Source organism: Sceloporus undulatus, chromosome 3, assembly GCF_019175285.1.
Source record: "Sceloporus undulatus isolate JIND9_A2432 ecotype Alabama chromosome 3, SceUnd_v1.1, whole genome shotgun sequence".
Classification (NCBI taxonomy): Eukaryota; Metazoa; Chordata; class Lepidosauria; order Squamata; family Phrynosomatidae; genus Sceloporus; species Sceloporus undulatus.
Window position 1 is genome coordinate 44,998,367 of NC_056524.1, and position 12,682 is coordinate 45,011,048.

Consider the following 12,682-nt stretch of genomic DNA (forward strand, 5'->3'; position numbering starts at 1 on the left):
TGGCTGTCTTTCACTTGAGCATGCAGTGCCCTATAACAGCCAAAGTTTGGGAAATTTACTTTTCTGGACTAAATATGTACAGGAAATACTCTTGCAGCTGGCTGAAGGATTCTGGCAGTTGTAGCCCAAAAAGTTACTTCTCAGCTGTGGCTTGCTAATACATCACTATTACCCTATGACCAATCCATTTCTGTATAGCAGCACTTCAGAAAAACAATATTTTGGGCATCCATCACAAATGAAGCAAAGGGGTTAGTTTGATGCTGTTAATACATACAAAAAAGGGTAGTGGTTATGGGAAAATCTATGTTCTTGTACTTTCACTTGAATAAGGGATTTTTTGCTTAAAAGAGGAAACCACAATAGGCTGCATGTAGTCATTGTTTTTGTTCTTAATCAGTAAATACAGAAACTCTTTTAGAACTTTTTAAAATCCTCATTTTAAATGCCAGCAAAAGTGTGCAAGTTCACTACCAAAATATTCTAGATGCCCCCCATGAGAACTAAGGGTATCTATTACTCAAGGCTAGCTTTCAAGTAATCTCATTCCCAATAACTAGAAATCCTCTCAAGCATTATTGATACCTCCCTATTACCACCAAACCACTTTGGGCACACCCAAACTTGTCTGAAGTGGTAAGTTTGGATGAACTGGTTACTGTTTGGATGGAGACTACCAATGAACACCAGAAATCCTGTGGTAAAACTAAAAAAAAAAAAAGATTCCTGTCAGAAACCCTGCAAAGCTGCTTCTAGACAGAATTGACAGTACTGGGATGGATGAAACAGTGATCTAATTCAACATGAGGTAGATACTTATGTTCCACTCCTTGCAATAAAATAGAGATTCATGATAATTGATAAATTATAAATTATGAGAAATTGGAAACCATAAAAGAGATCATACAATTTCCCTGTGTTATTTACTCTATTGACTTTAAGGTTCACATTTCCCTGATGTCTAATACACATCTGCTCTTGTAAAAATCAACTGTCCTTCACCCTATAGTTTATGGGAATAAAGAACAAGACTTGTTCTTTAAACAGCCATTTGAATAAGTGCACTGTTATTGCAATTTCTCACTTCAATCCTTATTTTGTGCAAACTAACTCCAGTTTACATACCAGTTAACCAAGTTAAACAAAAACACTTGGGATCAAATCAGCTTAATCCCACTAAATCCTAATGTTGGATATTTTGCAACAAGTTACTGTCTTCCACCCACAATCCTTTTCTATGTTTTTCCTCTGCTTTCCACAAGCTTTTAATGCTTATTCATCCCATTCTACTTTCTCGTACCCTACCTTTTCAGACAGAAGAGAACATATACAGTAGGAAGCAGTTTTGCCTTTTCCAGTAACATTCATTTTTTAAAAAAATTATCTGGATGAAAAGCCAAGTGGTCTGTCACTAAACAAGATTTTCCAGACTTTCTTCACCGTCCTATTCTGCTTATTCAGACCTGTTCCCATTTCTGGTTTTGACGCCAAGAAGCACTGATGGATGGTGTCCATATGGATGACTTCAGTGTTATGTCCATTCTTAACAAAAAATTCTTTCTAGGCTTTCCAAGAACATTCCAAACTTTCCCCATCACTCTCTTTACCCTCATGTTTGTGGAATATGACCCACTAGTTTCCTGGGAGGCTAGCTGATTATTTCACCTCCAGCAGGGAGCAGAGGCATTCGCTGCCCACTGTATGTCCACTAGATAGTATTATCAAGCAGCAGGCTGCATATCCTCCAACTGTCTTGATTTGGCAGGGACCGTTCCAATTAAACCTCAGTCATTGCACTTTTTCAGTTGCTTTCAAAATGTCTTGGTTTCTCTCTCTTCCTCCCACTTTCCTCCTTTGCCCTCTGCTTACTTCAGTAGCTGCAAACCAAGTTCAAAGTGCCAAGGCAGATAGCCTGAACACCCCCCCCCCCAATAGCTTGTATTCAATCAACTCAGCAGGGAGGAGAGAAGAGTGTGGAACTGTGCCCTTTCCAATAGGCTCAGGAAAAAGCAAATTGCTGAAGCCTCTCTTAGTTTGTGTGTTCTTCCTTATTTATAATGTTTGCCATCTTGTCCAGGATAAGGTAAAAGAAAGAACCACACAGGGAAGTAGGCACACCACTCACCCACTTCCACGGTTTCTGCTATAACCCAGTTTTCATATTGTTTGGGCACCATTTTGCATACTCAAGTCAATGTGGGTCCATCTTGGAGGGGAAAAAAAAACCATGCATGGATGCATGCCCACAAACACTAACAAGGCAATCACTTAAACAGGAGCACATCAAAAATGAAAGACTAGTAAGGTGAAGCTCAATACATGCGTTCATGTAAGCATGAGTTTTCAGTGAAAACCTCTGATGCTACCATTAAAACAAAATAATCTGGGTTTTGCTTTAAAAATTCTGGCCACCAGTCACATATTCTAGTTCTTACTTGAAACATTCTGGGAACTGACCCAGAAATAATACAAATAAAATTAAAAAAGTAATTGATTGATTTCAAGGTTGTTGTTTTTTGGCAACTCCAGTGGGAATAAAAGTTAGCTAACTTGTTTATTATTTTAAACTGTTTTCATTCGGGCATGTAAGTGTAAAAGAGAACTAACAAGAAAATATGAAGGATGACCTTTACTTGTAACAATGAGTGTTCTTCTGGAATAAATTGGGGGACAGTTTTATTTCTGAAAGTGTTTATGTTGAGGATTTGTGAGTTCCGTATTATAAAGTGTAGTGAATTGATTCATTATTAGTTTTCTTAAATGGGAAATAGTTAATATCCTATTAAACAGGTTGTTGCTCAAATACATTTACATTATTATTTCTTTGATTTGATCCATTTTTGTGTTACATGTTTACAAAATTCATATATTTCCTTCAAGTATTTCCAAAAAAATGTCATATAGAAATGTTTAATTATATGGCTGAAAGTTTTAATTGGTAAGTGAATTAACTAAAGCTTAAATGAAAGACTGGGCTATGTTAATTTGTGAGAGCCAATTTATTTGGGAAAACTCAAAGAAAAAGATACTTTGTAGCATATTATTCCAACAGGAAAATAAAGCAATGTCTACAGTATGACATAAAAATGATTAATGTACATCACTGTCACAGGGCAAGATCTGAATATATTAAGGGTCTATATTCATATTGTTAAATTGATGGCAATTTTTTTGTGCTTGTTGATGTTATATTTCACTTATAGTGCCCCGGGCTTTCCCCCCCTGGTTCCTGCCTTCCTTACCACCTTCAAATTATCTCTCCCTTTCTTGTCATCTTAATTACAAATTGTTATAGCTCTTCAATTAACTGGCAGTTTCTCCACTGCTTGGCACTCCATTCAGTTTTGCTCTCACACTCTACTTTAGATTTCTTAATTCCTCTGTTGGCATCTTCACCTCCACAATCTGCTCTCCTGTTTGTTCTTTATCCTCTCAGTCAAGAAATGGTAGAGCTGGAAGAAACACAGAGGTAACCTCATCAACGTCTCTGAAGTGCAACCATGCTCAACTTCTCTATAGCTCATTTATAAACTAGTCCTAATCATATTAACACCGGTGGTTTCCCACTTATTTCAGTCATACTTACTTTCACGTAAGCCAGTATGATAAAGACTATGGTCAATATACTTGAGTATACTTAGCTAAATAACCTCTTCTGCCCCCCCCCCAACCCAACAACAACAAAAAACACCTTGACACAAACATCATTCAACCATACTCTGATCACTGGCAGAATCAGCCTTTTTTTCTTCTCATGCAGCTGATGCCTGGTAAAATAGGTTGAGGGGAGAGTTACGACTGTGGCAATAGTATCACAATCGTGTCTAAATAGCAATCATGAATACTGAATAGTTACAGTTTAGCATATCTAGGTACAATAACTGTTCTATGTTCATAATCACTACTTAGTTACAGTTGTGACACTATTGCCATGATCATAACTCCCCCCACAAGCCCAACTGACTTTATTAGGCATTAGTTGCATGGAGAGAAGGATGATGATGATGATGATGATGATGATGATGATGATGATGATGATGATGATGATATATTTATAAACTGCCCTTTCCCCAAAACTGGGACTCAGAGTGGCTTACAAAACAGTACAATTAAAAACATAGAGAAATGTTACACTAAAACAGAATTAAACAACTACAACATTAGATTGCATAAAAAGAATAAAATATATTTAAAAAGATAAAAGTGTTTAAAATACCTTAAAATACAAGAGATTTATTCTGCTGATGACTGAACAATGGCTGGATTATATTTCCATCAGGTTCGGGAGGGCTGGGCCTCAAGCAGTTATTTAGTAGGTAATACAGAATGCTGGCCAATTGTCTTATATGAAACATATGGGCCATAACCTTTGAACAGAGCAAATTATGATGTGACTCAATCTGAGAGCAAAAAACCCTAAAATGATTAATTTGTAAAAGTTTGTTCATATTTCAGCCTTTGCCAATTTTGTTATCCCATGTGGCTTGGGATCAAATTCCTGCTCGAATATTTGGGATAAATTTGTACATTAACGTATACCCCATTGCTTTGTTCAATCACAGTAATACTAAATGGGACCTTTGTAAGAAGCTAAGTATAATTTTGTGCAGAGGGGACACTAAAGTGTGCAGACATTTCACCCTCTGAGTCCTGTGGTAATCCACCAAGTTGGACTGACACAACTTAGTTCAAAGTCAGCGTAGCTTGTAACCAGGTGTCATTAATCTTCACTGTCTGTTAAAACAGAAATAATCTGTGTAATAGCTCTGCATGTTATATTTTAGTATCTATGGCCTATTACAGACTGCCAAAATAAAGCTGTTTTGGAGGTATGCTATTTAAATGATGCATGCATCCTAAGAATCTAGAAACTGCACCAAAAGCTGCACTCCGGTGCTTATGAATGGAGTGTGGCTTTGGTGCGACCTCCGGACTCTTAGGACCCATGCATCATTTAAATAGCATATCTCCAAAGAGACCCGAAGCAGCTTTATTTTGGCAGTCTGTAACAGGCCTTAGTATCTTCAGCCATTTATACTCTTGTAACAATCCCTTTCTTTCTGTTTTTCTTCTACTTTCACTTCCTCATCTTATTTCTGTGTTTGGTTTGAGTGCCTAGAAATAACTTATATGATCTGGAGTACTCATTATTTTTTGTAGTATATAACATACTCTTGATATTTCAGACCAAGGGCTGGAATAGTTTATGATTAGAAAAGGAACATATTACAAAATCAAGAGGAAATAAAAAGACTTTGGAAGCAACACACAGATGAGCTATATAAAGTAGAAAGACAATCCACAATCTCAAATATGTGGATGACATCTTCATACTAGCAGAAAACATCATAGACTTGGAACAATTACTAAGGAGATTAGCACACTCTTTTTAAAGCACCTTATTCCCAACAGGATGGAGGGACGTTTAAATTTACAAATGCATTTTATCGCATTCACTGTGGCTGGATGAATGCAGTCCATATACAACCCATATGCCAACCGGATTTTCCTGTTTGTGAAAAGCTGAGAACAAGCCCAGCCGGCACCCAATCGAGCACTAAAGCTAGAATCATACAAACCATTGTATTCTCCATCACCATATACAGATGTGAGAGCTGAACGATGAAGAAAGTGGTTAAGAAGAAAATCGACTCATTTGAGATGTGATGCTGGAGAAGAGTGCTGAGGATACTGTGAACAACCAAAAAGACGAACATATGCAACCTAGAACAGATCAAGCTTGAACTTTCCATGGAAGCTAAGATGACAAAACTGAGGCTGTCGTATTTTGGCCACATCATAAGAAGGATAACTCACTAGAAAAGACAATAGTGCCAGGTAAGGTAGAAAGTAGAAATATAAAAAAAAATTCCCAATTAAATGGTTAATAAAATAGATTGAGATTATTATCATAGTCTGGTGGGTACAGCTAGACAAATGGAGAGTGAAAATTCTGAGGAGATCAGTTTGGGAAGGCCTGCCAGAAGAGATCTGTTTTTATTGCCTTCTTAAAGGCCTCCAATGATGTTATATGGTGAATCTCATCTGGCAGGTCATGCCAGATTTTTGGAGCGGCAACAGAGAACGTTCTCTGGGAAGTCGTCTTCAGTCTAGTTCTATCTAACTGCAATAGATTCTTCCCAGAGGGCCTGAGAGTGCAGGAAGAATTACATGTTATTAGTATGCTTATGACACTCAATTATACCTCTCCATGGTTTGGACCGTAGTGTCAACTAAGGAAGGCATCTCCCCTCTGAATGAATGTCTTGAGGCAGTAATGGGCTGGATGAGGAAAAACAGATTGAAACTGAATCCAGATAAGACGGAGGTGCTTATTGTTGGGGGCCCTAGTCTGGGGTTGGAGGTTTGCCAGTTGGTCCTGGATCGGGTCACACTTCCCCTAAAGGACTTTGTTCGTAGTATGGGGATACTCCTGGATCCGTCACTCCAGATTTCAGCTCAGATAGATGTGATGGCCAGGAGTGCCTGTTATCAGCTTCAGTTGATATGCCAACTATGCCCTTTCCTGGAATTTGAGGACCTAAAAACTATCGTGCTAACCTCACGAGTTGACTTCTGCAATGCACTCTAAATAGGACTACCCTTGAACCTAGTCCAGAAACTTCAACTAATTCAAAATATGATAGGCAGTGTGGTCACTGGAAGATCTAGATGTGGCCATATTACGCCAATATTAAAATCCCTTCACTGACTGCCTATTAATGTACAAGGTGTTGGTTATAACCTTTAAAGTCCTTCACGGCTTGGGTCCAACCTACCTATGGGATTGCCTTCTCCCATACAATCTGCCATATAATTGAGGTCCTCAAATAAAAATCTATTGCAATTAGCTAAGACTAGGCTGACTGCAGTTACTCAGAGGACCTTTTCGTCTGCCGCTCCCAAGCTATGGAATAGCCTCACAGAGAGGATTCGAAGTATCACCAGTCTGGATTGCTTCAAAAAGTCAGTGAAGACACATCTCTTCTGGCAGGTCTTTCCAGATTAAGATCAATACTTCAGAAATCTGTGACTGACTGTAGACGATTGTCCTACTTGCCTCTGCTCTGGTTATTGTTAATAATTGTTAATTATTTCCAGACTAGACCAGATCTACTGACATGTCTCCCCCCTACTTTCACCTTTAAGCCATCGTTGTGACACTGGAAGTGTCACTGATACCATCGCTTCTGACCTCCCCCGCCTCTAAAAGATGATTCATTTCCCGCCCGAATCTGCCTGAAATGTTTTGGTTTTTTTACTTTATTGGTCCAGAAATGTTTTAAATTTTTTCTGTTTAATTTCTTTTTAGGTTAATGACTTAATGTTTGGGGGGGAGGGTTGGTGGTTTTGAGGTTTTAATTGTATTTAAAAAATTGTTTGTGATTTTATCTTGATATTCCACTAATCTGCTTTGATTCTTTTGAGAAAAAGCAGAATATAAATAATAATAATAATAATAATAATAATAATAATAATAATAATAATTATTATTTGATAATTAATTATTTAATTATTAACAGTTGTTTTTAATAATTGATAATTTAATTGTATTTTATTATTATTATTGATGGGAGAGTTAGGAATGGGTAGGGCTATAATATTTTATATTGTTATTGTATTTTATTGGTTTATTTTAATGTAAGCTGCTTTGATCATTTGGAGGAGCGGGATATAAATAATAATAATAATAATAATAATAATAATAATAATAATAATAATAATAGCAACAACAACAACAATCCACAAAGGTGGTACAAAGCCTTTTTGGTAAGTGTTGTCATCTGAGTAAAATGGCTTCCATCTGATAGGATGGTTTCCTTGATGAAGATCATCATTGTCTATGTATATGCAAGAAACATACTTGAACGTTATCTGCTTGTATTCTATGAGGTTGAAGTTGACAAAATCCAAAAGGGACTTGGCATTGATCCTAAATAACTTGTTTTCCTTCCATGTAATAATTTGGCTTTCAGGATCTCTACAAGGTCTTCATGTTCTCACAAACCTCTCTGAAAACAGGAGATTTTTGTTTGGGAGGGAAGGCTACTTGTCTTACTGATTTAACCAGTGTATATTTTAAAAATTAGCCTTTGTCATGCCCCCTTATGTTGAGCTTTAAATGAATGAAAGAAAACAGACTATGTCTGACATCATTATGGAAATATATTTTTTGAACAGATAACAGCTGCAAATATTGCCCTGACTGAGAAATATCAGACCGTCGCTCTGAGTTTAAATTGGACCTCATTTCAGGTTTTTAAACAGTACAATGATTAATTGACATAATTTTGGCTAAGAGCTAGAGGTTGAAATGAACAAAACAACTTCCTCTTTAGACATTTCCTCTAGGCCAGACAATAATCAGATCTCTGCTTGGTCCCCCACTGCCCCCCCAGTGTAAATACAATTTCATTGCCTAGAGCTTTTTGTGTTCCTCCAAAATACATTTTGAAAGGATAACCTGTATGCCTCACTCAGCCCTCAGTGGCATCAGAGCAAGACAAACAAGGATTTTCAGGGTTACTGTAAGGATCATTGTAAGGATGAAATAATGTATCATGCAAAATGCCTTGAATATTCCAAAATATTATCCCTTTGATAAGCATTAAAGCCACGTATATTGTACTGTAATGAACATATTGATAAGTTCAAGGCTGTAGATATGAGGTGGGGATGAGAGCATTGTTTCCCCCATATAAAAATTCTGCCTTCCCCAAGTGAAATATTCCCCCAGTCCCCAAATTCCTGCTATTGCAGAGAATGAGAGATTGAAAATAATTCACACCTAGGCCTTATCTGCACTGGCCAGGATATACTGGGGCAGCATGGAATATTTTGGCCCCACATCTTCCCTGACCTGCCCCTGCTACCTTGGCCTCTCTTTCCACAATGTGGCATCAGTCTGCATGGGGATCTTGTTAGGTTGTCCGTATGTCCACCACTGCTGCCATGGGACGCTCACTGCTGAGGTAGAACAAGCCACCTAGCCACATGCTGGGCAACTTGTTTTTACTCAGAATGAGTGACCTGTGGCAATGGCTTAATGGGACACCAATGCAGACAGCCATTGCTATGTGGAAAGGGAGAGCTCTGAATTTTCCTGGAGCAACAGGTAACTTTTAAAAATTAATTTTAATGTAGTTATACCCCAGTTCTGGTTTGGAATGTGCTGAATGTTGTGCAGATTGCCTGTACCAGAACTGGGGTTTAGGAAGTGCATCATCCAAAGAGGATGATTCCAGAGTAGGGAGGAAACGAGTCCTTTGGCCCATGTAGACAAGGCTCTACAACTCTTATACTTGCTGTGTTCACATTCCTTGGGTAACTTTGCCTGCCCTTTTTCTTTGGATACTTAGACTGTGTTTGTAAATGCTCAACTGAAATTTTAATGCTAGGTTTTTGGACACTGGAGGAAAATTTCATTGTGGCATAGCATTCTTAGTGGAGGGCAATGCTCTCATTTTGCCCCCCTCTCATTCAACTACACCTCCAGGAAAAATCCTAAAGCTCTTTGTCATCCTCCCCTACACTGACTGTTGCTTAACATGCACCTGAGAAATGCTTGATCAAAGCTGTATTTTGATTGCACTGTGCCCAATTTGATAGCCCTTTGGATCAAAACACAAAGGCTCTTCATGTATGACAGGGCTCCAGTGAATCACCAGGTACTCTGGCATAGCGTGCAGAGGTGGAAGAGAACAGGCTGTGAAATAGCAGAGACTGGCAGCATTAGTCACTAAGGTGGAGTGCTGGCCAGAGAACACAGGAGATGGATGAACCACGCAAATAGGTTTGAGCTTGGATTCCACCCAGTACCTTTCTCTGCCTTGGCATGCTGTGCGTGCGAGGAGTAAAGGGCTGGTGGGATGTGAAAAGAAGGAAGAAAAGTATGCAGTTGCTTTGGATCTGTTTTCCCCACAGCTGTGGGCTAGTCTTTTCAGGGGAAGCTTGCTTTGCCAGCATTGCCATGCGGAAGGAATCTCAGTACCGGGTGTTCTCTCCAGCAAGGCTTAGCTTGTTTTTCCCTCCAAGGAAAGATGCTTTGTCCATGCTTGTATTTTGGCTTGCCCACACAACAGATTATTGCAAATAATTTCAGCAAAGTATATTAGAATCCTTATCTCACTCCTGCTCATAACATCTCACTCATACAACATCTCATATTCTCATTTTTATATCAACAGAGACCTGAGGCTGAAATGTAGAGACCTCTCAACCAGTTTGTGAAGTCCAGGTCTAGCTAAGATATATATTGGTCTCACCTGTAGTTTAACTCATTTGCTGCCTATTTCATCTTGTTCTCAGCAGACAGAGCCATATGTTAAGATCTTCTGCTGAATTTGAATAATTCCACTGTTTGGTGTGATATAGATCAGTGCTATTCAAAGTGTTGGTCCCAGATCTGGGTCCATACACCATTGGCTGCTGGTCTGTGGAGACTTTTCAGGAAAGAAAGAAATAGTTGTAGCCAAATGACACATATATGGTATGGTACTGGACTCTGGTATGTTAAGAAGAAAAAGAATAAGAAAGAGAAAAAGATTGGCCCCTCGCATCAGATACCTGTGAATCAAAGGTATTGATGACTATTAGCCTGGTTTGTGAGGGGGACTGGACTATGGAAGCCTACATATGGAATTACCTACCTTGACACATTTGTCAAACATCTACTCTATTACAGCAGTATCCAATGAAATGAAGTCCTCTTGATTACAGTGGGTAGACACTCTGGATGTGATTAATAATGGGTCCTACCCCCCCAGATCATTACTGAATATAGCTGGAAGTTGCTTCTTTGTAAGTGGACTTATGTCTGTGAGAATTAGAACTACACAGTTGCACAACATCCATATCCAGTACAGGATTGCTGTTATGTTGCTACATTGCAGAGTCAGGAAAGTACCTGATGCACATTGGTGCCCAGTGCACAATGGGACCAATGCATAATGGGACTGATACACATTGTATAGATTCTGATGCACATCACATTGGTCGCACTGGGCACCCGTGAGCACCAGGCAGCAATGTACATTGGGCACTCTTATCGATGTCCCACCCACTCACCTTCGCAATTCAGTAACTAGGACCATTCTAATCCACAGAGGTTTGGTTTCCCCCACATGGTTGGCTAAAAATGTGGACGGTTGCACCCCATATGAATCAATGCCAATGCTTACACTCAAATGTGCTGACTCAGCCACTGAATAATATGTGGTGTGGCATATTATTATCAATTTTGCGGTTTGCCAACCCACCGATACAGAGGGTCCACTGTATATGCAAACTCACGTTACATAAAAGGTCATATAGGATTTTGGCACCCATCTCCATGGTGTGTGGGGGGATATTATTAACAGCCCACCACAAGCCTAAATAGTTTCAGGCCAGGATATCTGAAAGATGTTTTCCCATAGCCTGCCCAGAATATGAAATCCTCTACAGGACTCTATTGTGAGTCCAGAATGTGGAATTAAGAAGTTACAAATTAACAGAATTGGTGGTGGTAACTAATTATTTTGGGGTGGAGGATAGTTCAATGATGCCACATTTCAAAAACGACATAATGAGTAGTCGTATAATGAGTAGTCGTTTCTAGTTCCTTTCAAAAATTCTAATTGGCATTTTAAAAGGAATTTTCACAGGAATTTCTTTCATAAGATATTTTCCCTCCTTTTAATGGATAAAGGACAGTTCCTTTAAAGTTCAAACTAAAATCCAGAGTGGATTCACCACCCCACTGTTGCCATTCTGGTTATGCCTTTTTACTTCCCCCAGAAGGCAACAAATAGTACCAAGAAAATGGTGAGAAACAGCCAAACCCACCCATTACAGAGCTTGTGGAACCCATGCTGACAGCATTTAGCTTTCAAAACCCAAGACAAGATCTATTTTATATTTTTCAGGGCAGCCTTTTTGATATCTCTTTGTTTTTGGACTTTGCTCATCAGGAACAGGAATTGTTTTCGGAAGCAATAAAATGATTATAACTGTACTTTGGACAAAATGGATTTTAGCTAGGGATAATTGTAACCAATTTAAAGTTGCAATCCTTTACTCATCTAACCTGGATGTAACACCCACTGAACCTAGCAGGAATTATTGAACAGATCTAGGACTGAACCGTAAGTGCAATGGGAGTGCAGTCCAATGGGAGTGCTCTCTAGTGCCTTGGAAATCCTTCTCTCTCTCTCTCTCTCTGTATGTGTGTGTGTGTGTATTGTGAACTGGTGAAAAGGTAGGGTTTGGGTCAGTGGCATCCCTAGGGTTGGTATCACATGTGCAGTAACTCATGGTGTCACCATCCCAGTGACCTATGGACTCCTGAGATTTCTAGTTTTGCAAGGTCTTTACCCTTCTCTGTCAGAGTGCTGGTGCCTCACAAAACTACACATCCCAGGATTCTGTAGGATATAGCCATGGCAGTTAAAGTGGTGTCAAACTGCATTATTTCTACAGTGTACATGCATCTGGAATGGATATTTTATTAGTCTGTTCTTGTCTTTCTGTCAGTAAAGTGGGGATCATCTGTACTTCTTTCTCTCATATGTTGCATGAATGTGTATTACTCAGCTAGGATTAATCTGATACCACAGTAATTACTGTACAGCCTTGGAGATATGTTTGTAGAATCAATCGAAATCAGTTGTCTTCTGGACAAACTGGAACATGCTCAAAGAAT